General features: G+C 39.6%; 1 long non-coding RNA gene across 1 annotated transcript in view; it reads left to right on the forward strand.

The window, feature by feature from the left end:
• The window catches only part of LOC126249770 (uncharacterized), a 68,497-nt gene extending 43,320 nt beyond the window's left edge, over positions 1–25,177 (forward strand). The window contains exon 3 of the long non-coding RNA XR_007545656.1: positions 22,386–25,177. This is a non-coding gene — a long non-coding RNA (uncharacterized LOC126249770). The remainder of the gene's footprint in view (positions 1–22,385) is intronic.
• The last annotated feature ends 1,033 nt before the right edge of the window (positions 25,178–26,210 follow it).

Genomic DNA, 26,210 nt, shown 5'->3' on the forward strand with positions numbered 1-26,210 from the left:
TGTACCTTGATCAATATCACCTCCACGACAGCCAGCATGGATTTCGAAAACATCCTGAAATTTGTAGATCAAGGTAGTCAGTGTTTCCAGACTTCCAAAGCATTTGACTCGGTATCACACTAAGGCTTACTAACAAAAGCACAGGCTTATGGAGTATCGAACGGAATTAGTGAGTGGATTGAGGATTTCTTCTTACAGAGAACACAGCATACTGCCTTGAATGGAGAGTCATTGATAAGTACAGAAGGAACTTCAAGTGTGCTCCAGGAAAGTGTGTTGGAGCCCCTGCTGTTCATATTGTATATTAATAAAATATTGCGTTTCACAAAATGAAAGAAACCTACATAACTTCAGTGTGCTGGGTATAGTGGGACAGCAACTCATTTTTAGATTGTGATGTAAAATGGGACAGCCAGAGTTGCAACTAAAATGGATGTTCCTTTAGTCGGTGACCGGTTTCAGACTATTCCCATTCCCAAACTAGCCAATGTTTGCCAAGTAAAATGGGTATCCAAAATAGCAGTGAACAAAGTGGGTTCTTATTTGTGTGATCCCAACTAATGTTCTTTAACGTATCCAACAATTAAAATATCAGAGTGTCATAGCTGGAATCACTCAACCTGTACAAATACATGGGTGTTAACAACTTATAGGGATATGAATTGGAGCAATCACATAGGTTCAGTCATATGTAAAGCAGATGGCAGACTTAGATACATTGGTAGAATAATAGGGACCTACTAGAAGTCCATACCATGAGTACTTTCAAGAACTCGAGGGACGCTTCCTGTTTGTTTGACCAATGGGAGAGAGTCATGGAGATATTAAAAACTAAACTTAACTTCAAATTAGTTGCTACTAAAATTTGAAAGTTTATGTAGCAATTTTAAAGAACCAACTTTTAATGATAAGATTAATACTCTACAAAAACTTGCTACTTATGGTTCTCATAGGGGTTAAATGTATTTTCAGTGCACACACAGGCATTCAAGCAATCATTCAGCCTACATTCCATACACAACTGGAGTGAGAGGAAAGCCTGAATAACTGGCTCAGTGGGAAGTGCCTCCGCCATGCACTTGTAGTGGTTTGCAGGGTGTGGTTCTAGATACAGAAATCATAATCAGCTCCTGCTCCTGGAGTGGTATTCAGTCTTCACAATACACATTCGCAGCAGATAAAATTCAAAATACATTTATTATAAATATAAATTTATTCGTATAATTCTGCTGAGTACTACTGTGAATGAGTACTCACGAAAATGAATTAGCAGACGTGGTAACCTAGGAATATTGTAATGATAGTTCCACAGCTCAGTGTACAATCACTTTGCATTCTGTCAAGACTCTCAGGTAGTCACGCGTCAGTGGGAAGGACATAGGTTGGGAATGATGGATCACCTACATCTATACTCTGCAGACCACTCTGAGGTGCACAGCTAACAGCAAGTTGTGTAGCTCATCATTCATTTCTGTAATTTTCATAATTAATCACTATTTAGAGATTGCACTTAATCCTCAAGTTACCTGGTTCTGTCATTCTAGGCTTGGTAACGCCTCAGTAATGCCTCGAAAATGTGTGTATAGGTCATTGTAATTGTTAAACATTCTGTATAAATGATGGTATAAACAGAACAATATTGACTGTTAATCAGTCCACCATTATATTGGTACATAGCTTGCTTCTTTCATTTAGTTATGTTGGACATTTTGTGATCATTCAACTTGAACTTGAGAATGGCTATAAAGCCAAAATCACAGTTGTGTGAAATACAAGAACAGTAATGTACAGTTAAATGGCAAAAATCCTCTCTAAACAGATGTGTGTATAGGAGGAATACTGAGTCAGTGATTATACTTGAGATTCTGTCTACTCACTCTCATTTCTAAGTAAGTAGAGTCCACTTGTAGTCAGAAACAGACAGGTGATGAGTGGGTTGCAGTGGAAACTTCTGAGTTGAGTCTAAGAGCACATGGTGACAAGTTTAAACTGAGCATATGGAGCTCATTCCTGATATCTACTACCATGGCCTTTTTTCTCCATGTTTCACAAAATAATACATCCTGAAACATTTAGTAGAATTAAACAGGAGTTGCTACTTCTGTGAATAGCCACATGTCTGCTTAATGTAGAAATGTTGGATACACAAACATTTTTCGTTCCTCACAAGTAACTTCCACTTCATAATATGATCATATGGCACCCATATTGATATTAAAAGATGTGGAAGTTTTTTAAAATGTTAATCATATCCAATAAGCAATATTGTGATTATGTATAAATATGTAATTTAATGTGGAACCCAAACTTTTCCCGTGACAGTTCTCCTTTTCATTCTGGATCATGATTCTTCTTCCAAAGTAGTAGTGCAGTGATGAGAGTGTTAGACTACTTGAAAAGGAAAAAAAAGGTGCAAGGAGATGCTGTTACAGCTTATCTATCAAAGTAGAGAAGACTTAAGTTGGATGTCACGTTAGTGGACTGAGAAAGCCATTAGGTCGAGCGGGCATTGCCCCCAGTTTTTAATAAATACTGGTAAATCTTGCAGTTTCATCTGGGGCATGAGAGCAAAATGTGATAAATTGTCAACGTGTCATTGTTTTCAGGCCATTATCGCTTTTTTGAGGGATTACACCAATTAATACTGTGCATATAAAATGTTTATTTTAAAATAAATTTTCGTACAAATGAATGTTTGACTGCAATGAACTAGGACTCCTACTTACCACAATCAGTGCTGTACTGGAGCTAGATGAGCACAACTTGTGGCACAACTCAAACCTCCTGAAATCACATTTTTACTACTTTTGAAAATCCACAGCAGCTGTCCTCCATACCATGAGTGGAAGGGTAAAGAATGGACTAAGAGTAAGAGAATGTGTCTTCCATAAATACTAGTCTGACGTGTAGAGGGAAACCTTTGTTGTGCTTGGATTGTAGAATAGGGGTACTACAAGACGGAAGTTTTCCTGCAAAAACCTGTGAAATGCAAAAGGTCAGGTCTCGAGTTGGGTATAGTTTTTAGATGTTGGGAAGCTTCACTGCTTCCCTTCATTTTCAGCATTCTAAGACATTCTCATTTCACAGTAAAGTTTGAAAGTTTCTGCAAGAGCTTTCATTAATTAGGTCCATGGTTGTTGCCACAACTTCTGTCATCTGTGGGATTTGCTGTCGACTGCCAGTAATACACTGAAGAGCCGAACAATCTGGTACACCTGCCTAATATCGTATAGGGCTCCCACCAGTGCACAGAAGTGCTGCAACACAATGTGGAATGGACTCGACTAATGTTTGAACTAGTGCTGGATTGAATTGACCCTATGAATCCTGCAGGGCTGTCCATAATCCTGTAAGAGTGGAGATCTCTTCTGAACAGCAAGTTGCAAAGCATCCCAGATATGCTCAATAATGTTCATGTCTGGGGAGTTCGGTGGCCAGCAGAAGTGTTTAAACTCAAAAGTGTGTTCCTGGAGCCACTCTGTAGTGATGTGGGGTGTTGCATTGTCCTTCTGGAATTGCCCAAGTCCATCAGAATGCACAATGGACATGAATGGATGCAGGTAATCAGACAGGATGCTTATTTATGTGTCACCTGTCACAGTTTTACCTAGACATCCATCACTCCAACTGCCCATGCCCACATCATGACAGTCTCCATCAGCTTGAACAGTCCCCTGCTGTCATGCAGGGTCCATGGATTCGTGAGGTTGTCTCCATACCTGTACATGTCCATCCACTCAATACAATTTGAAACAAGACTAGTCCTACCAGGCAACATGTTTCCAGTCATCAACAGTCCAATGTCGGCGTTGGTGGGCCCAGGTGAGGTGTAAAGCTTTGTGTCCTGCAGTCATCAAGGGTACACGAGTGGGCTTTCGGCTCCAAAACCCTATAACGCTGTTGCGTTGAATGATTCGCACACTGACACATGTTGTTGACCCAGCATTGAAATCTGCAGCAATTTGTGGAACGGTTGCACTTTTGTCACATTGAACGATTAACTTCAATTGTTGTTGGTCCCGTTCTTGTAGGATATTTCGCTGGCTGCAGCGATATCAGGGATTTGATGTTTCACCAGATTCCTTATACAGTACACTCCTGAAATGGTCATACGGGAAAATCCCCACTTCATTGCTACCTCAGAGGTTGCTCGTACGCCAACTATAACACTGCGTTCAAACTTGATTACATGTTGATAACCTGCCATTGTATCAGTCTGACAATTGTGCCAGACACTTGTTGTCTTGTGTAAGTGGTGTTGACTGCAGCACTGTGATCTGCCTATTTATGTATCTCTGTATCTGAATACACATGCCTGTACCAGTTTCTTTGGTTCTTCAGTGTATATCAATCTTGACAGCTCCTACAGGTGCTTGGAGGAACTCAAATATTTTCATTTCAGTGAAAAGGGAAGTCAAATCTGCCTTTAGTGGTTTAGATGAACCATTGGGTACTTCGAAAGTACAATGCCGTGATTTGTATTAAATCGTGCATTTGATCTTTATATGTTACATTGTTAATTTTCTATCATCCATCCAGCATACAAATTTTGTTGACTCTTAAATCATTTAAACTTTTGGGGGGGTTATTCTTTCAATCTGACAGTCCATTCTTTCCTTGTAATTCTGAAACTAAGGCAGTGCTTGGTGCTTAATGGCCTCACTGTCAACGTACTAAGCAGCAATTACAACATAAAACTTACCCAGAAGTCCAGTAGTCATTGCAAACAAGTTGTGGAAAGAAAGTCCTGTACAAATTGATTCATTGAAGTTTTTAGTGCTTTGTGGGATCCCTATCATGGTAGGACCTTCTGTTACAGTAAGATGCCAGTCATAAGTAACAATTAAGCATATTATGATGTCACGTAGAGAAAGGTGTAAGTAGATGAATGACGAACACTAACTTCACTTAACAAAGGTTTATTCAGCACTTGCACATACAAGAGCGCAGAGCGAACAGCCTCCGGCCAGAACATACGGTATATATACAGCCACAGAACATTCCAGTACAATGATTCTTGCCATTTGTGGATACTTCTAGAATGTACTTGAACCAAATATAGAAATTAAAATTTATCAGTTCAGGTGAGTTTTGAACACACAACCATCCATGCAACAATCTAGTATCATAGCCATTACACTACGGCGACTGCGTTACTCAGCTTCTTCTGCAACATTGCTCCCTCCTTAAGAGAACAGCATCTCTGTGTTATGTCCCCCTAGTCCGGGAATGAGTCATTGGTCGTGCATACTCAGACTACTCATGACTGATGTTTGCCCTGGCGGTGATCTTCTTAGAACTTCCTTTGCTGCTACGTTCTTTGTTGCCTTTCTGTTTGTTGCCTGTCGCTGGATCTTCGAATTTACAATGGGTTGCAGGATCCTTATAGGGCTTCATTCGAAGGACATGGACCGTATCTCTGATCTTTCGTCTTGTGTCGAGGTCGAAATCTTCAACTTCATAAGTAGCATCAGACAACTGTCTCACAACCTTATAAGGTACAAAGTAGCGCCTGAGGAGTTTCTCAGGGAGACCAACCTTCCAAACAGGAGTGAAGATCCAGACGAGGTCACCAGGCTGGTAGACAACAGGGTGGTGGCTCACGTCATATCTTCGGCGATTGCTTTCTTGAGCCTGCAGTGTGTGGTGTCAAGCTAACTGCTGAGCTTCCTCAGCTCTGGTTAGCACCTGGCTGATGTAGTCGTTGTCCACGTCATCAGGATGTAATGGAAACAGTGTCCATCGTCGTCTTTATCGCCTCACGACCGTGCAGCGGTAAAAATAGTATACATCCTGTGGTGTCTTGTTTTGCGGTGTTGTAGGCAGACGTCACAAAAGGTAGCACCTCATCCCAATTGCTCTGCTCAACACTGACGAACACTGATAGCATGTCCGTCAAGATCTTATTAAGGCGTTCAGTAAGACCTTTAGTTTGCGGATGGTAGGCAGTCATCATGTGATGAGTAATGTTGCACCGACGACTTCTCTGTCACAAGATTGAATTGAAAAACTTTCCTTCGATCTGTAATTAACGACCTTGGAGCACCGTGTTTTAATACAATGTCTTCTACAATGAATTTGGCTACCTGGAATGCTTCAGCTGTTGTCACGGCTTTTGTAATGGCGTAGTGTGTCAGATAATCAGTGCAAACAATAATCCATCTATTGCCACTAGCAGATGTTGGATGTCGTCCGAGGAGGTTAATCCCAACACACTGGAAAGGCGTTTCGGCTGGTGGAATTGGTATGAATTGGCCAGGTGGTTTCTGAGAAACCTAGAAGCAGAGTGTCCTAGAAGCATAGGCTATGACTTTCTCTTTTTCGTCCGAAATCTGAACCAGAACAGTACCGATCCCATACCCACTGTCATCTGTGTGTAGTTTTGTAGGTGCTCTCTCATCATACAGACCAAGTACAGGGTCAGTCATCAGAGCTTTTCGCAGCACATCAAAAGAATCTTTGTTGAGCATCACCCCAGATAAATTTAGCATCGGCTTTTAATAACTCGTTGAATGGCCTGGCTTTGAAACAAGTCTTTGATAAAATGACTGTAATAAGAACATAATCCGAGGAAGCTTCTCACATCTCTAATACTTTTAGGAATAGGAATTCTGTTACAGCTCTCACCTTTTCTGGGTCTGGCTGCACACCTTTGTTTGACACAAGGTGCCCAAGTATTTTGATTTCTTTTGTTCCAAAGAGAGACTTTCTTGGATTAAGTTTCAGTCTGGCTTGTTGGAGACACTTAAGACTGGCCCTCAGTCTTGTTATGACCCCATCAAATGTCTGAGAACACTACAATCTCATTTAAATAACAAAGACACATCATCCACTTCAGGTGCCTTAGAAGATTATCCATCATTCGTTCAAAAGTTGCTGCTGCAGTACACAAACGAAACAGCATTATCTTAAACTCGTACAGGCCCTTGCAGGGTGATGAATGCATTTTTCTCATGATCAGCCTCATCTACTTCGATTTGCCAGTATCCAGAGTTCATGTTCATGGTTGAGAAAAACTTGGCCCCCTTCAGACACTCTAGTATATTGTCAATTCATGGAAGAGGATAACCGTCCTTTTTAGTTACCTTCTTAAGCTTCCTGTAATCAACACAAAAGCACCAACTGCCATGCTTCTTCCTGACGAGAACCACTGGTGATGACCATGGGCTCTGTGAAGGCTGAATAATGTCGTTCATCATCATTTTCTCTACCTCGTTGCGAATTATTCAACATTCTGTTGCAGACACACGGTATCCTCTCTGGCTTATTGGTTGATGGTCTTCAGTGCTGATCTGGTGCTTCACCATCAGTTTGTCTAATTTGCTCTTCACCTGTGGATTGAAGCATTTAGAGAACTCTTGAAGAATGGCAAGTAGCTTCTTCTGTTGTTCCTTAGTGAGATTTCGTGATTGTCGAGCTCGAAGATCTTGTCTCGTAGTGGTAGTGCTAATTTCGTCCACAGACTCTGCATAGGAGGTTTCTATGATGCTCAGCTGGTCTGCAATTAGTGGCTCAGCATTTGCTACGCACATGCGGCTTGGAAGGATCTGCAGTTCTCTGTGACAGTTAACTATCCACAATTTACTGAATCCGTTCTTAAAAGGGACTACAGAGGCTGGGATGACCAAGTTGTTATTTAATGGTATGCTTCTTTCGCATTCCACTAAAAGATCCATGGGTTGATGCATGGCATGACGCATGGCAGTTACCCTTCTAGCGCTGACTGCAGGAATGATCACTTCATCCAGCACACATAGTCTTCACACACTCGGATGCGCATCTTCCTGTCCACAGTATCTCACCTCGTCTAGCATAATCTTCGAGCGACCACAATCTATAATTGCTTGAGAAGCTTTCAAAAAGTCCCATCCGAGAATGACGTCATGACTAAACTCTTGTAAGACAATGAATTCTAAGGGCTGTCTATGGCCACTTATACCCACATGAATGACACATCTTCCTGTAGGTTTTACATATTTCTCATTAGCCACCTTCAGTAGAGTTGTTTTGCTGTTGACGAATAGTTTTCTGCAATTGGTGACGGTACTTCTCTGAAAGGACTGAATATGATGCTCCAGAGTCCACAAGGGCTTTGGCTGGTCGGCCATCCATGAGGATATCGACGTAGTTTCCTGTCATTTTTGTATTGGTTGATGGAGGAGGATTTTTCTCTTCGGCAGCCTCACCTCCAAAGAAGGGTGCACCCTTTAGTTTTCCAGGTTGCGGCAGCTAGGTGATTGGCTGGAGCTTCTAAACAGTGACGGAGACCTTGATCGGTGTTTTGGGGAGTGTCCTCTCCAGCGGCTAGCTTGTGGCAATGGTGACCTACGTCATCCTGCACCCACATCTTCTTGTTTATCTTCGTCGTCCCGGAGTTGGAGTTGGCTAAGATCGGTCTGTTCTCTTCCGATGCAGGCATCATCAAATATCCTCCACCTTTCTCGGCAATAGTGCATCACATGTCCCGGTTGTCTGCAGTGGAAACATACTGGTTGGTTCTTCTGGGTCCTCAAGACATCAGTCTTCCTTGGTGCCCAAACAGGTTCCTCATGCAGCAATGTAGGAATGTAACTTCGCCTGGGTCTCGACTTTCTTAACATTTCAAAGGGAAATGAAGGATGAGAGATTAGGTTCAGTGTGTGTTCTCCTTCCTCCCTTGTGACATCTTGAAGTGTCTCAGTTTTCTGCTCACCGTGCAATCAAAGTGCCTTCTGAACTTCCTCTCTCACTATCTGACGACAAACACTTGTGAAATCAGTTTCTTCCTCCATCAGACATCGATACGATGTTTGGAAGCCATTCAAACTTCTTGCGTGTAATTCTTTTTTGATACATTATCTCGATATACTGGCACCATTTTATGAAGTCATCTGCTGTGAAACCATCTTCATTAGTAGGGCTTGATACATGTCCTCAGCAACACCCTTCATAAGATGTGCAACCCTATCTTCCTCCCTCATTCGAGGATGCTGACGTTCCTCCTGGACTCTGTGCCCTGCAGTTTAATTTATCTTCAGCCTTGCAGTTCTGTTGTGTGTTGCCGAAATACTTGTACAGTTCTGCCTGGAATATTACTGAGCTTGTGAACTTCTCCTCACTGTTTTCATACCATTGTTTGGCAGTGCCCTCCAACTAGAAAAATACGTTAGCCAAATACACGGTGTCATCCCATTTGAGCTGGCCGGAGTAGCCATGTGGTTCTAGACGCTACAGTCTGGAACCGAGCGACCTCTACGGTAGCAGGTTCGAATCCTGCCTCGGGCATGGATGTGCGTGATGTCCTTAGGGGTATAAGTAGTTCTAAGTTCTAGGTGACTGATGACCGCAGAAGTTAAGTCGCATAGTGCTCAGAGCCATTAGTCATCCCATTTGTTAAATTTGGCTATATGCTTGTATACCTTCAGCTACTTGGTTGGATCCTGGCCATCATCACCAGGGAACCCGGAAGGTGGTCTCATGTGGTGGCACACAGTTGCTGTCATCGTGACCTCCTCTTCTGTCTCAGATAGATTGAGATTTGTTGAATATGGCTCAAACTCGGGTTTCTTGCCACGTAAACGGTGGCTCTGTTGTAGCCTGATGGGAGCCACTTTGTCGTCGATAATGTGTACTATCACAAGTTCCAATACCTAGCGTCTCCACCAGAATAATGTCACTTAGAGGAAGGTGTATGTAGATAAATGACAAAAACTAACTTCACTTAACGAAGGTTTATTCAGCACTTGCACATAAGAGCGTGGGGCGAACTGCCTCCAGCCATATATAATCTCAGATCATTCCAGTACAATGATTCTTGTCATTTGTGGATACTTCTAGAATGTACTCGAACCGAATGTAGAAATTAAAATTTTTCAGTTCAGGTGAGTTTTGAACGCACACTGCAACAATCTGGTATCATAACCATGACACTACGGCGACTGCGCTACTTGGCTTCTTCTGCGACAATATCATCTACTCACTACAAGTTGCCAGATTTTATGAGAACTTCACTTTACGCTTCTGTCACAGTTTATTTTCTTCCAACATGTGAAGTATTTGCCACAAACTGTAAGTAATGGATCAGTTTTGACAAATCCTTCATGTGCTGTGAGATGGCCAAGTAGCGCTCACATCAAAGTGAAGAAGAGTTTAACATCTTCAGGAATATTGACAAATGTGTGACCATAAATCTGATGTTGAAAATGTTGGAGAATATGAAATACTGCAATGGGTAGTGTTAACATTTGTTGCTCTTTTGTTCTCAGAAGTTGGCTGCTCTGTTCCCAGTTGCCAGTCTTAAACTGCTGTGGAGTGGGAGGTTCTGATGTCTGATGATAGTGACTGCCTGTGGTTAACTGTGTGTGCGTGTGTGTGTGTGTGTGTGTGTGTGTGTGTGTGTGTGTGTGTGTGTGTGTGTCAAATCATAATTTCAAACAATGGAAACTTCAGCTAGGAATATCAACAATATAGGAAAAGGAAAACTGAGGCACATCCTACCTGAAATAGTTCCCACCCCTCCTAAAGTGGTGTTCCATCGCCCACTCAGCCTCCACAACATCCTAGTCCATCATATGCCACTCCCAATTACAACCCCTTGCCACAAGTATCGTATCCTTTTGGAAGACCTAAGTGTAAAACCTGTCCAATACACCCACCGAGCACTTGATTTTCCAGTCCTGTCACAGGTTTATTCTACCCCATCAGGGGCCTTGCCACCTGTGGAAACAGTCATGTCATTTACCAGCTCTGCTGTAATCATTTCACAGCTTTCTATATTGGTATGACTACCAGCCAACTGTCCACTAGAATGAATGAATGGCTACTGCCAAACTGTGGTCAAGAGCACAGTAGTGGCACACCATACAGCTGAACATAACACTTGATTTCAGTGGCTGCTTCACTACCAGAGCCATCTGGATCCTTCCCTCCATCACCAGCTTTTCTGAACTGTGCAGATGGGGGTTATCCTTAGAACACATTCTTCACTCCCATACTTACCCTGGCCTCAACCTACGGTAACATACTGACCCCCACACCTTCCTCACAGCAGTTTCCACCCCATCTATCCCCATTCTCATCTCTCACCCTGTTTATTTGCAGACCTCTGCCAATGCATCCGCCCATCTTTCCCTGCTTCTCTCATTTTTTGCTCCTTTTTTCCCCATCTCCTTGCCCCACAACCTCCTAATGCTGTGCCTGTTGACATTATAGTCCCTGCACACACAATCAGACAGCATTAGTCTCTCCCCCCACCTTCCCTTCCCTTCCCTTCCCTTCCCTTCCCTTCCCTTCCCTTCCCTTCCCTTCCCTTCCCTTTGCCTCCCCTCCCCTCCCCTCCCCTCCCCCCCAGATTGTTGCTTGCATCCTATATGATGATGATGATGATGCATTCTATCCTGAGATGCAGGAGTTGGTGGTCATGTGCGCATGAGGTGTGCTTGCTTCTGTGTGAATAGCATGTGTCTCGTTTACTGATGAAGGCTGTGGCCAAAACCTGTATGTGTCTTTTAATTGTGCCTGTCTGCAACTTGGTGTGTCTTCTTTATGGTAAGTAGCACTCTTGTCTTTTTCTACATTGTCAAATCATAATTTGTTTCCTTACAGGCAAATTTTGCATCAATAATGTTTTGTGTCTCTTGAATGTTTATTATTGTAATGTTACTGTTATCTGATACCTAGGCACCATTTCATATAAATAGTTAACACACACACACAAATTTGTGGACACAATGCAAAAGGTAATGTAACCTGAAATATTATGTAACCACTCATGTCTCAGTTGTGAAATACTGTTCTACAGTTTCCATTATTTTGTCACTTTTATTTATTTCACAGTTGCTCTAGCAACATAATAAAAAATAAATTTAAGGAAAACCATAAGCCCAGGGGAAATTTCACACATTTTAGATTCATTTGATGTTGCCAGTTGTTCAGCTTTGTACTTGATTGCAAGTGACAAAGACAGTGATGTTCATGATAAGGATACCAATGAGAGTGGTGTTAACAGTGTTGTTGGTAAGTTTTATCTGTTTATAATGCAATTCAGTCAACAATAGTGAAACTACATGTACAAATTTCATTGTTTCAAATTCTACATCGCCTCCATGTGTTGTATGGTATCCAAACAAGGACAGTGACTTAGTAGTGTTCCTGCATCCTGTGTTGTTCACAAAAATAATATTGATCCTCCAGTAGAAAATACACCATATTTCTACTACTGCTATATGTGTGGTATCGACGTTCGATACCACACTTGTTAGGGGTTGCAGTTATTGGCTGCAGTCATTATTAGTATCATTGGACCCTCGAGTTGCGACCTGCGCCACTAGTGGTGCTCCTGCTCGGAACGTAAAGTAGCATAGCTTTCAGCTGATAGGAAGCAACCTCTAACAAGGCGCTTAGTAACGTATGGTGTAAGTGAGGCCTCAATAGCTATTTGTTCATAATCATATGTATGCAGCCAAGAAGAATCCTGTACAACCAATTAAGTACAATATATATATATATATTATTTTTTACCAATGACTCTTAATTATTTTAGTCATTGCAGATCCAGACCGTGCAGCCAGCACCTTTTCGACATTAATGACAAACCTGTTGTGATTTGTGTGTTTCTGTTTAGCATTGGCCACCAGTCAACATTGGCGATGACTTTGTTCATCGTTGTCATAACAATATGTTCACTCATGAAGTACTAGACGTGACAGACACAACATGGTATGCCTTTTTAAAAGCTGAATGCAATTTCTCTCTCTCGCATTAAGTGAAATTCATTGCTTCATAGCAAATAATTTGATTGGAAGATACCCAAAGGAACCTAACTACTGAACATACTAGTCAAGTAACCCAGCGTTGGGGATGGATGTTCTTGCTGACATTGTTGTTAAAGAGATCGGAGAAAATTTTAAAACAAGAAAATCATTTTGTGGACAATGACAAAATCGCTGAACATAGAGTAAATGAAATGATTACATTCACAGATCAGTACCACAGACAGTTCTAAGGTACCAGATATTGGCCCATGTTGAAACACCCATATTACTAAGTGGTGTAGCCTCCAAGGTCGGCAATGCAGGCACTCTAACATCCAGTCAATCACACAGATTGTGAATACTGCCCTTTGATATGTTGTGCCATGTCTACTCGACCTGTTCACATAGTTCTGAAAGGCAAGTCCTTGTTGCCCATCATATTCCACACATGCTCGATTGGAGACATCTAGAAATCGTGCAGGTCTACCAAGAATGGTAAAAGAACTGTTCTAACCACATTCTTCATGTACCAAGCACTAGTGTCCCCTCCAGAAACACCAAAGGTGAAAGAGATGCAGCCTATCACACCCTAGGCTGTAAAGCCTGGGATGGGGTCAGTGTGTCTAGGACAGATGCTCACTTAGAGACAGTACTCAGCAGGTCTGTCGCAGACGCAAGTGATCATCACTTGCATTCAGGCAGATCTGTTTTCATTGCTGAATACCATGGCATGCCATTCCATTTTCCAAGTGATCCTTTGACATTACCAGTCAAGCCATGCAAGTCGATGCTGTGGCATGAGTGGAAGACAAGCTAGAGGTGCACATGCTTGCAGTCACCCTGCTAACAGCCATTTGCAACGGTTCGTGTTCACGTGTCTGGGCTTACAAGCACACTTATCTGTGCTGTGGTAGCTGTACACTCTGCCACTACTACCCTTACAACACAACACTCCTCATGAGTGTCTGTACTGTGTGGACATCCAGAACCTCATCTACAGATGCGAGAATGCTCACATGACCACTGATACCAGCATTGTTGCACAAGTGAGTCCGGCATATCCAACTTGCATGGCAGTTCTTAGAAAGAGTCATCTTGTCACTAGGAAGGCCACAATTTGACCCCTTTAAAACTTGCTCAGTTGGCTGTAGGAAGCAAGAATGCGTCTCTTTGTCATGGTTGCCTGCTTCCTTCACACGCTTGCGCCATAGTGAGCCTTCTAGGTGTCGCCATTCCTATTAAAGGTTAGACACATATTGTGCTGTAGTAGCTATGCTACAATGCTATCTCTTGGCAAACGGTACTGAAACCATTATCAGTACATCTGCTGTCCCTCTAGTGTCATATGCTGTCATCATATCGAGATCAACATTCTTTCCAGGTGGCTTCCTTCCTTCCTTCCTTCCTTCCTTCCTTCCTTCCTTCTTTTCCAAGAAAAACCTGCAGAGAATATTGATATAATAATTTGACATTCCTTATACCATGTATTCTCGTAAGTGCTGGTTCTTATTTCTACATTATTCCAGTTTCTCCTTGCAATGACTATCGGTTTCTTTTTCTACTTGCAGGCTTCATCTTATTTATCATATTTACACTATTTCAGTTCAGTGCTTGAATCATAAGAGCTTTAAAGAAATTGCACAAAATGGCGAAACTCTTTCACGGTGAATGCATACCATCCGGATGTTTTGAGTGTTACAAAACTATGAAATGCTTCCTTTATGAGCTTAGCCTGTGTTACAATGTTGCAGTTCTGTGTCACTTATTTTCAGAATTTTAGGTCACGTACCTAAATGAGTAAAACTGTCTGAATTTGATGAGAACTTCGGTTAAACATGTCTGTGGCAGTCATCAGAGCTTCTTCTGACATGTAAAAGATTTGTCACAAACTGTAAGTAATGTACCAGTTTTGGCGAATCTTTTACGTGCTGGGAGGTGCACAAGTAGCTTCCACTTCAAAGGAACGAGTGAAGCTGGAACTGGTGTTGAGGTATGTGAGTTTGCCACATTTATTATGTTGTGGATCTTTTACTTCTGATTTTTGTTGAAATTGTGGAGGACAGGTTTATACATTTATTATTACATTATTTAATTGAATTTCCGTCTGAGAATATTGAAGGGTGATCTGTTTGTCAAAAACCATACAAAAGCCAAGATTGAACAAAATATTTTTTATTTAAGACAGTCGGTTTCAACAGTCTTTGCTGTCATCTTTTGGTCTGAAACATGTTATGTAGTAAAACATGTTCATTTTACGTTGACTTCACAGTGTCAAGTGGATAAAACTTGGTATGTTCTAGAAGTTTGTCATCACTGTGTGTTTTTAAATAATGTAGCAATGACAAATGTCCATAATGTGCTGAGTTTTATCCGCTTGACACCTTGTGTGTGAGGTCAACATAAAATGAACATGTTTTACTGCAAAAAATATTGCGACCTGAAGACTATTGAAACAGGTTTTTTGGAATAAGGAAATATTTTGTGTGATCTTGGCTTTTGTATGGTTTTTACATTATTTGAATTTTTAGAATCCAACTTACATAACTAGTAAAACTTAATTATGTACAGCTGTAATTTGAAACTTTTTGTCTGGCAATTTCTGATGTCCCTCATCAAACCAAGAAATGCAGTAATAACACTAAAATCAGATTTGCAAGGAAAAAAGTTTGATGTTCCATTCGGCCATGCTGATTCAGTTTTGAAATGACCCAAACATCCATTATCTCAAATGGAGTTACTTTTCAGACTCAAAATATTTTCAGGGATCACTGTTGGACTAGGAGCACGGCTAGAAAGAATGTAGCAGTGACTGGATTAGTTACTGGACTGTTCAGAGTAAAAGAAAAGAATTCATAAAAGTGGTGGGTCCCTACCAGACTTACAGGGCATCATTTTCTGCCCACAAAAACAGTGATGGAAGGCATGTAATGTCAAAATAAAACCTCAGTGTTACTTAAAACTACTAAGAAAAACATGTATATATCCCCACGGTTGTGGCAGGTTGCGGTTACTTGTTATTTTAGTTTGTGGGACTGGAGTAATATGAAACTGTAAGAGCTAAAGGGGCTGTTTCTTAGGTCGGTCAGGATTGTGTAGGTGCTCTTCCTTTTGCGCATTGTGAGTCTGATGGGCTAGCAAGGGAGAGAGAAGTCCATTGGTGTTAAGAATGGCCACAGCAAAGGTAGCAAGTTCATGAAAACTAGTTACTTTTTCATCAAGCTAGTGCAGATACAGGTGCATGCCCAAGCGTGGTGGGTACAGCCTGACGTTGATCATGGCACCTTTCTACTGGTGCAGTAGAGGCAGTCACTCCTGAAGGACACACGTGTTTCTGGAAGGCAGTGCATGTAGGCAGGATGCCTACCAGATGAATGTGGCGAGTGGTGTGGCAATTGTCAAAAGGCAAGCATATAGCCACCCACTAAGCCTGTGCTACTAACAGTTTAGGACATTACTGCCTTGATTGTGCGATGCTCTCCACCCAGGAAAAGGAAAATGAGACATAAGAGTTAAATATTCTTTCTTTGTTAGTATATTGGAAGAAAATCCATGTATCTACAACCACAGCAGTGTGAAATAGAACAGAAACACTCACGGCATGGGAAAGGATTGCTTGTAAAAAATAGATAAACTTAATAATTGTAATTCATTTAATTTATTTGTGAAAGTTAATGGAGACATGACATTAAATAGAATTACGTTCGGTGGCTTTCTACAAAACCTCTGCAAATCTTCAACAATTTGCTGGATGTAATGTAATATCAGATTCTTTTGGTATATAACTGCATCCACACTTGGTTCTGAAAAGACAGAACTCCACTAGGATTAAGAAAGAAACTAAGAAGTGTATTACTCAATTTCATAGTATTGTTCATAGGTCACCTTTGGATTTCTGGCATTTGATGTGAAATCTCAATAGGACTGTCTCACCTGTAAAGAGGTGACATATGACATAGAACATAATTGTAAATCCATACAAAGTTATGAAACACACAAATAGCTTAGTCGTGCCAATTCTATTTGTGTAAAAAGTTACTGAAGCATCAAGCACCTAGATTTTCTCCACTACCTTACCGAAAGAACATCCTACAGGCGTACTTCCCCTGGATAATTCATAACAACTTTCCATTGGTTATTTGTCTGAGGGTATAGTGTCATGCACTTTTAAGAGGAAAAACTTCATCCACTACTAAACAGTCATGAAATTTGTGGTCTTCCTGCTAAGGTTTAGGCTCTGGAAGCGAGTGCACCTCCAAAGAAAGCTACACTCAATAAACTTTCTTTTAATACTCCACCATCACTCTGCAGTCATGCTCTCCTGTGTCAACTATAAAAATATTTCACCTGCATTTAAAAGAGCTTGGTAGATTCCATAGTCACCAGTAACAGTCAACTGTTTTCTTTCAGAATTGCATTGGCCTTGGTATATATAAAGGCTGCAGATATTGTTATATTGACTTAGACATTTGAGTCACAAAAATTAAGGGAAAGTGGGATACATATTAAACACAAACCTGGAGGCTGAGTTCGCCAGAGCAGAACGTTTCTGGAAAGTCGGATGCTGACAGTTTTAAAAAACTCTTGCATTTGTCTTATTGTTGATATGTTGGATTGTGCTGCTTCTCACACAGTGTAGCAGACAGACAATTCAATTGCGATGATGGAATATGGTAATGAGTTTCTTTAAGATGTAACAAATGACAAAACAGGTCAAATAACAATGAAAATTTGAAATGTTTTCTGAAGTATTCCTGGTGTGACATCAGTGGTTTAATACTGGTAAACATATGTAATGTAGTTATGGAATGACTGATAATAATGAAGCATTGGTGACAGTATGCATTATAATTTCTTAAAAGGTGTGTCAAAGAACACTGTTCAGACAGTTGTTTCCTAATTAAGTGGCAGTCCTGAGGATTACATGAATTAAGCCACATTATCACCTCAGACAATAATTTTATAGGAGAAAGTGATACATCAATAACAACAGAACATTAAACAAATCTCTGCTGTAGGCTCTGCTCTTTAAAGTTACTCCGTAGTGAGAGGACAAGTTCAGTAGCAGATTAATTGTATTATGTTTCAGAAGAATTAGCAGATAAACTATAAAAATAACAATCAGGATGAACAATAAAATTAAAGGAAACCTACATCAGAAGGTAAATGGTTTTGATAGTTCATATTCTGTCTTAATGTAAGACCTCAGATTTTGCTGTCCTGTCAAGACACTTTACCAGTCTCTGTTACAGAACAGTTAGCCACTGAATCTTTCTTATTCATAGGAGGTATGACTAAAAAAAATGCCTTTAGTCACAACTTTTCATTTTTGAGGGTGTTTCCTTCTAAATCAAGGTAGTGTACATTGTGTAGCATGGACCTAAAAGCAACATGTTTGTGTGGTGGGATGGCATGATGAGTTGTCCAGTGTTATGTCTGTGTTTGTGCGTTTTCTGTGTATGCAGAACTTACTTTTTTGTTGGTGATTTTAAGATTCTGTAATTGTCCTCATGTTCTATACATAATTTTATGTTTTTGTGGAAATATACAGACATAACACCTGACAACTCATTATGCCACCCCACAACACTGAAACATGCTGCATTTAGGTCCATGCTACACAGAGTGCACTCCCTTGATTTAGAAGAAAACACCCTCAAAAATGAGATGGACACAATACAGAGCATTGCCATAAGTAATGGCTACACAACCAAAACAACTGACAATTTAAACACACATACACAAAAGTAAGACAACAAATGGCCACACTGTGAAAGAAGAGAGAATATTCGCCGGTATCCAATACCTGGGCCCCATATCACAGAAACATCGCTAACGTTTTCAGAAAAACAAATGTAACAATTTCATTCACAACGAATAATAAGTTGGGAAACTTACTTCTCCATAACATAAAATCAAATACACAAGCATACAACAGTAGCAGAGTGTACAAAGTAACATTTCCCAGTTATCCTGCCTGCTATCTAAGGAAAACAAGCAGAAACTTCAAAACCCATTTTCAGGAACACTGAAATGCTTTCACGCTAAACCATTTCGAAAAATCAGTAATTGCAAAACATGTGTTGGAAACGAAACATGTCATAAACAGTATAGAAACAGTTCGGTAGTACTACATAACAAATCCAATGGTAAGTCTCTAAATGTGTTAGAACAACTGGAGGTATATCTTCACAAAAACCAAAAAAAAAAAAAAAAAAAAATCTGAATCTATGTTAAATGAAGATACAGATTTCGCAACCTATAGTTACTAAAGTAATTTTAAAGACGTATCCTAAATTTATCTCCTGCATATGGCAATTGTTTAATAGTTATGTCTTCAGCACTAAGAATAAATTCATCTTTGACAATACCATGTACAAAAACATCTGTGAAATGTTTACAAACGTATGTGCAAATGTGCCTCTTGAATGAAATGAAATGACATGTACGAAAACGATGGAGAAAAGAAAACCCTTTTCTTGGATTGTGTGTTAAGTTCACACTGTTCACCTTTTCCACTGTTTCATACATATGCGAATTCTTTACAGACAAATGGAAAAACTGGTAGAAGCCGAACTCGGGGAAGATCAGGTTGGATTCTGTAGAAATATTGGAACATGTGAGGCAATACTGACTGTACGACATATATTAGAAGAAAGATTAAGGAAAGGCAAACATATGTTTCTAGCATTTGTAGACATAGAGAAAGCTTTTGACAATGTTGACTGGAAAACTCTCTTTCAAATTCTGAAGGTGGCAGGGGTAAAATACAGGGAGCAAAAGGCTATTTACAATTTGTACAGAAACCAGATGGCAGTTATAAGAGTCGAGGGGCATGAAAGGGAGGCAGTGGTTGGGAAGGGGGTGAGACAGGGTTGTGGCCTATCCCCGATGTTATTCAATCTGTATGTTGAGCAAGCAGTAAAGGAAACAAAAGAAAAGTTCAGAGTAGGTATTAAAATCCATGGAGAAGAAATAAAAACTTTGAGGTTCGCCGATGACATTGTAATTCTGTCAGAAACAGCAAAGGACTTGGAAGAGCAGTTGAACGGAATGGAGTGTCTTGAAAGGAGGATATAAGGTGAACATCAACAAAAGCAAAACGAGGATAATGGAATATAGTCTAATTAAACCAGGTGATGCTGCGGGAATTAGATTAGGAAATGAGACACTTAAAGTAGTAAGAGTTTTGCTATTTGGGGAGCAAAGTAACTGATGGTATTTGAAGTAGAGAGGATATAAAATGTAGACTGGCAATGGCAAGGAAAGCGTTTCTGAAGAAGAGAAATTTGTTAACATCGAGTAAAGATTTAAGTGTCAGGAAGTCATTTCTGAAAGTATTTGTATGGTGCGTAGCCATGTATGGAAGTGAAACATGGACAATAAATAGTTTGCATAAGAAGAGAATAGAAGCGTTCGAAATGTGGTGCTACAGAAGAATGCTGAAGATTAGGTGGGTAGATCACATAACTAATGAGGAGGTATTGAATAGAATTTGAGAGAAGAGGAGTTAGTGGCACAACTTGACTAGAAGAAGGGATCGGTTGGTAGGACATGGTCTGAGGCATCAAGGGATCACCAAGTTAGTGTTGGAGGGCAGCGTGGAGGGTAGAAATCATAGAGGGAGACAAAGAGATGAATACACTAAGCAGATTTAGAAAGGTTGCAGTAGGTACTGGAAGAAGCTTGCACCGGATAGAGTAGCATGGAGAGCTGCATCAAACCAGTCTCAGGACTGAAGACAACAACAACAACAACAACAACAACAACAACAACAACAACATACATATTTTCCGCATTTGACTTAAGACATTCATAACCTATCATTAAACCTTTTTGTGATATGAATACGCATTTCATCTCATTCAAGAGAAGAAATATAGCATGTATTAAAACGAATTACACCTGATGATGGACCCACAGGGTCCGAAATGCATCATGTAATTAATAAACACAAAGAGTTGCAACTGAAGGTGTTCTTTAATTCATACATCCAGTGTATTGAATACAGTCATGTTTCAAGCTGCGAAATATGGATAAAATTAAATGGTTTCTTATTGCTGAAACATTTCTTCTTCTGTCAACAAAGTTCATGGCAGACTCAAATCCCTTCACAGCAAATGTCTTGATGTTGGTGACATAACTTAAACATACTGTGTTCTGTATATCATTGGGAAAATACAGTTTAATTTCCACTGGTCTCTGGGCCACACCATTTCTGTCCAATAATACATGAACAGTAATAGTTACTGAATGTTTCATTAATGAAACTGTTAGCGGAGAAAAGAAAAACCGGAGAATACAGTATATAGCTAACTCTGCCACTGTAACTTTGTCTATCTCTAGTTTTAAACTTGAAATAACTTTAATGTGATGTTAACTTAAAATGGTAATGTGACTGACTTCATAAATCCCTTATGATAGAGAAAAACGAGCCACAACTCAGCATAGTGTATAGCTGGAGTTGAGTGGCACATTGTAACACATCACAGCCAAATTTCAAAATATATAACTTGTTTATTTGAGATTGGAGATAAGTGTGGCTCTCCTTCCAGGGGAAGGAAAAAAAATATTTGGTATGTTAACTAAGTTCAGTTCACAGCAATGTATGACCTAAAATGTACCAAACATAAAGTGACGCGTGACTTTATTTTTCAGTATAAATTTTTCAAAATATACACAGTAGTTTGTTTATTTTGAAGTATAATGACAACTATAAGCAATAATGGAGACATTAAGTTAGCAAACTGAAGTGTCAGACTAAAAAGTGCTAAAGAATCTATTTTTTAATCAAAATTGAATGTGATACATTGCATAGCAGATAAAATGTGTGAACTTGTTTTCAATTTTCTACATGAAAAGTAAGTTTTACTGAGAAACTGCAGAAACATATTTAGCTTTTTCATTCACATAAAACCATTACGTTAACTGAATCAAGAACACCATAATCTTTTGAAAAAGACATTGTGCCACCTTACTGTTATTGGGTTTCAAGTCAGATGTGTGCCATGCTGGTAGGTATCCTGCTTCACACAGCACTGAGTAGTGCCCCCTAAAGCTAGTGGGTCACTTGCAGGCCGGAGCAACTGTTTGTAGCACAGCTAGGTGAAGGCTTTGCTGGTGGGAAGTCTGGTAGTGTTGAACGTCGGTGCTAGTGGTTCTTATTGAACACAAGGGTTCACTGTGCTCTTATCAGTGAACTGCACTGCTCGCAGTTCTTCAGGCTTGGGCATTGGTAACATTCTTGCACCAATTTGTTTTCCATCTCATGACAACAGCATGCCATTCCATTGGGGCCACCATGCTGCATTGATGAGTTTCTTACTGGAATAGTGCCACATTGTCTCATTAGCTATTTCAACCAACCATTGACAGTTATTAGCAAAGGGTTGAATTATATCTGAGCCAGAAAGGTGGGAAACTCGGTAAACATGTATCAGGATTGGAGATCATTAGTAGTTGCTCCTGAAAGGCATTGCCACAGTGCTCATGAAACTCCTTTATATACAAAATTTAGATTAAATTGTCACATTGTCATGAGTGTGGACCTTTCTGTTCTGTGTACATTGCCCTAATACATCTTGTTGTGGTCCAGTTTGAAATCATAACCACCCAAAACACTTAGTTTTTCAAATTACCCAGTCTCTTCTGTTGCAGGCCCAGCATTTGTGGGAGAAATGGTGCCTAGAGCCAAGATATTGTGAACTGAGAGAGAACTTGTGAATATGCCAGTCTTGTTCAGTGTGGTATGGGAAACAGCCATTGTCAAGATTGAGGTTAAATCTTTTTGTTGGGTAAATTAGACGTGTTTGTCTGGAGGCAACATTGCCTGTGAAAACCAATGGTCCAGTATTGAGCCTTGGCCAGTTGCAAATGGTAATTAGCAGGCAAGGTCTTCACCACATTCTAAGACATTGATACAGGCAGTCAACCTCCCTGCTTCTTAGACATTTTGTTGAACTTATTGAAAATTATTACAGCGCTTTCTGTCATGTAGAAGACTTGCCACAAACTGTAGTTAATTGACCAGTTTGGGCAAATCCTTTACGTGTTGGGATGTGCTAAAGTTGCGTTTATATCAAAATGAAGAAGAGTGATGTGATCCACGCTGACCTAGTACAGACAACTTGTAAGGCAGAGAAACAACAAGGAAGTTGAAGCCAGGTTTCAGTGTAATGCATTCCACATGCCTGTAGTGGCTTGTGAAACAATGTTTATTTCTACTTCCAGAACAGTCAACATGAAGCGCATTTTGTGTGTCAGAATACTAAATATTTGCCTTTTAATTTTGAATGTAATCTCTGTCAAGTTGTATGTAGTATTAATTGTGAGGACATTTAAAAGCAGTTGACAGGCTGGTTTTTGTCTCTTCATATTTGTTTGAACCAAGGGGCATACAGGATGACATCTGTTTAGAGACGGTGAAAGTGCACTTGTGAAGAGGATTTTTTGTACAGCATACCTTGGTATCCGAAGGATTTCCCACAGACTGCAAATAAGAGTTCAGTCTTGGGAGGTCCTTTGGTTATGAGTGTGTGCTCATGTGACACTTGTAAGTGAAGGAAAGTCAACTTCTGGTTTTTCTGAATTTCTTGAAGTATTCGTGTTCTGACTACTGATCAGTGGTTAGTGTCACAGTATTATTTCTGTATTCAGCCTTAAATTGCTCTGCATCATGACTGGCAATAAAATGGTGGTAATTGCTCAGATGTGGGCCTTTCATGGAAAGTATTTACCATATAATTCAACTGCTGTACTCTCTCTCTCTCTCTCTCTCTCTCTCTCTCTCTCTCTCTCTCTCCCTCTCTCTCCCTCTCCCCCCCCCCCCTCCCCCTCTATATTCTTTAACCATTTCAATAAGAGCCTCTGTGCATGGCCTGCATGCAGTTACCTAGCACCTTATTTGGTTGAAAACTAATTGTTAACAAGACTTGAACATGGTGAAACAAATTCAGTCACCACTGTGAGCAGCTCACGGCCATATAGCACATTTACTGGTCTCACTAGCTTTGATAAACATATTGTTTTCCTCAATATATATTCTCTCTACATTAATTCAATAACATTTTTTCATTTGTATGAAAATTTTTACACGTATGTAGCATTATTTTCAGCCTTTAGATACGCTGTTGTACTTTTTTGAGCCTAATGTGAATTTTGGAATTTGTTGTCTGTCCTGTTCCATCTGCTGTAAACTTCTCTAATGGTAAATGGAAGTTCTCATTTTGGGAATTGGCTATTAACAGATTTTGTTTCGGGAGTCCCAACCCCATTCCTCACACTATTCATTTCATAAGCTACTGTTTGTAAACTTCGTTGATACTAAATGGAAGTTTCAAATTTTAGATCATATTTAACCTTCCTCCTTAAACCCCCCCCCCTTCTTTCCAGTTTTTATAATTTAATACTTTTTACTACATTCATGTTAAAATTTCTATGAATTCTTACTTTTACAAGGTGGCTTTATGGTTCCATTTCTACACACGTTTTTATATCTGTTCAGTTTTATCATTTTAGATTAACTGTGGGCTTATGCAAGACACAGTTCTCATCTCCGTTTTAATTTACATAGTGTACTCAATGCAGACTGTGCACATTTCGTATGTACACACAGTTAGTGCTCTCTGTACATAGCTTTCCTCAGTGCTAGGACCCATAAATTTGGGTAGCCAGCTTTTACTAATTGCCATATGCATACTGTTTTAACCCAGATGCCATGATTGTGTTTTAATAAATGTAAGTCAACTTACACGTCAGCAAGACTCTTACATTACAGGGCCATTATACTTGGGATTTAATCTACATACCTGAAGTGCCATGTTGCCGGAGTCTACATCAAGGCTGTGATTATTTGTGTTCATAAAATGAGTGTCCCATATGATCAGCCATTTGATTATATTCTGTGTACATTATCAACATGTGATGTAACAAGTGAGTGCACTTATCTTAAAATATTTGTCTGTAACTGTTACTTTTTGTTTAAAATACTTCTGTAACCACCAATGTAACTTTTAGGGCCATTATATGTTCTGAAGAAGACAACTTCAAAATTGTCAGAACCTAGGTCAGGGGTTCCAGTAAGCTTTTATTTGCAGCTGGGTGGCTGTAGTACAACGTCTCAAAAGTTCATGCCATAGAGTTGTTGAATTTACAGCCATGTTTAAGACTTTAAGATGTCACAATTTCAAACAATATTTCATTTATTTACACTGTAATACTGTAGTCACTTCTGTAGCATAAACATTAAGATGGTAAAACCAAAAGGAGTTAAATTATCAGTTAACAAATGATGTATGCAACTGCTACCACCTTCATGAGCTTCAGTAAGCAGTGAAGTAACCACTTTTACTAGTACTGAAGAAATGCAATTCAGAAACGCTATTTCTTTCAAGTATTCTAAATAAGGTATTAATTACTGTACTTTCTGTCTTGATATAGAAATTGTGTAAAAAAAATAAAAAAATAAAAAATAAAGTCTTGTTTTAATAATGCTGTGCAAAAGTATTGACATGCTACATGACTGAAGGCATTTGATATCTAACTCAGTATATACAAAATATATGAAGGTAATCAGTTAGAAAAAGCGGACTATCTCAGTTATTGTGAAGAAATACTAAAGATCGTTTTGTTATGTAAGCAAATACTTCAGAGTTCCTTGTAATCACACACAGTTAGTTAAAGTGAAAGAATTAACAATGTAGTTTTTAGTCATTAATGAACACCTAATTTCCTTGATGTATGTTTCTCAAAACTAACAAAAATCATTCATCTGCACCCTGTTGCAGAAATATATACATTGTTTTTATTCGGGTTTTAGTGATTGCGGTTTACAAATTGTTCTAAATTTACAGCTGCATTAGATTTAGATTAGATTAGTTTCTCGTTCCATAGATCCGTGCTGAGGAGATCCTCGTGGATGTGGAACATGTCAAATATTTTTTTAAATATTTTTTTTTAGCTGAAATAACAATACTAATAGTATGAATATATACAATACATCATTTGTTTCTATTAAAATATTCATCAATGGAGTAGGAGGAGTTGGCCACTAGTAAGTGTTTCAGGCTCCTTTTAAACTAATATTTATTTGTAACTAAATTTTTTATGTTTGCTGCAAATTATTGAAGACGAGTGTTCCTGAGTAGTGGACCCCTTTTTGAACTAAAGTGCTTTTAAGTCCTTGTGCAGATCATTTTTGTTCCTGTAAGATATGGCTCCAAATAATACATAGCACGCAGTTACAGGCACAGCCTCTTGAACTATCATTACGTGCAGAGGATGGTTATTGGTATTTAGAGCAGAAAGCCTCTGTAATAGATTCACTCTGAGGCGTTTCCCCTCACGTTATCTATTAGCCGCACCCTTAAGACACCACATGTCATGGTACTGAAAAGCATTGCACTCATGGTATCACAAATTGACTTAACACACAAAGTAATCATTTTAGAGCTCAGTTCAGTATTTCACTGAGTAAATATGACT

This window comes from Schistocerca nitens, chromosome 3, assembly GCF_023898315.1.
Source record: "Schistocerca nitens isolate TAMUIC-IGC-003100 chromosome 3, iqSchNite1.1, whole genome shotgun sequence".
Taxonomy (NCBI): Eukaryota; Metazoa; Arthropoda; class Insecta; order Orthoptera; family Acrididae; genus Schistocerca; species Schistocerca nitens.